The sequence below is a fragment of the Capricornis sumatraensis genome, chromosome 5 (assembly GCF_032405125.1).
Source record: "Capricornis sumatraensis isolate serow.1 chromosome 5, serow.2, whole genome shotgun sequence".
Taxonomy (NCBI): domain Eukaryota; kingdom Metazoa; phylum Chordata; class Mammalia; order Artiodactyla; family Bovidae; genus Capricornis; species Capricornis sumatraensis.
The window spans coordinates 123,102,938-123,103,770 of NC_091073.1; the positions used below are offsets into that span (position 1 = coordinate 123,102,938).

Below are 833 nucleotides of genomic sequence, written 5' to 3' on the forward strand. Positions count from 1 at the left end.
ATTCATCTGTCGATGGACGTCTAGGCTGCTTCCATGTTCTAGCTATTGTAAATAGTGCTGCAATGAACAGTGGGATACACGTGTCTCTTTCCATTTTGGTTTCCTCAGGGTATATGTCTAGGAGTGGGATTGCTGGGTCATATGGTGGTTTTATTCCTAGTTTTTTAAGGAATCTCCAGACCATCTTCCACAGTGGCTGTATCAGTTTACATTCACACCAACAGTGCAAGAGTGTTCCCTTTTCTCCACACCCTCTCCAGCATTTCTTGTTTGTAGACTTTTTGATGATGGCCATTCTGACCAGTGTGAGGTGATATCTCATTGTATTTTTGATTTGCATTTCTCTAATAATGAGCGATGTTGGGCATCTTTTCATGTGTTTGTTAGCTGTCTGTGTGTCTTCTAAAAACAGTGGTTCGATGCCACGAAGTAAGTGGTAATGTCTCAGCCACATGCATGCTGTCAGGCCTGAGAGTCCCTTCCATCCTTGTCAAGCGGAATGCTAGCCTTCTCCCCTTTCGTACAACACTGTGCCTTTTGATGAACAAAAGTTTTTGCTTTTAATGAGTCCAGTTTTTCATTTTTTTTCTTTTGTAGTGAATGCTTTTTGTGCCTGTACAAATATTTTCACCCGTGTTTTCTTCTAGAAGTTTTATAGTTTTAGATCGACGTTTGGGTCTATGATGTCCCTTTGAAAATCAATTTATTTTTGGCTGAACTGAGTCTCCGTTGCTGTGCAAGCTTCCTCTAGCTGCAGAGAGCGGACTACTCTCTAGCTTTCTCATCACTTAAATCACGCTAATGCGCCATTGTCACTGCCACGATACTGGCCA

The 833-nt window shown here is 41.9% G+C and overlaps 1 non-coding gene across 1 annotated transcript; it reads right to left on the reverse strand.

The window, feature by feature from the left end:
- Nucleotides 1-403: 403 nt before the first annotated feature.
- LOC138080496 (U6atac minor spliceosomal RNA) lies at nt 404-529 on the reverse strand. Its single transcript, XR_011144960.1, has one exon. It is a non-coding gene; the product is annotated as a U6atac minor spliceosomal RNA (small nuclear RNA).
- Nucleotides 530-833: the final 304 nt, after the last annotated feature.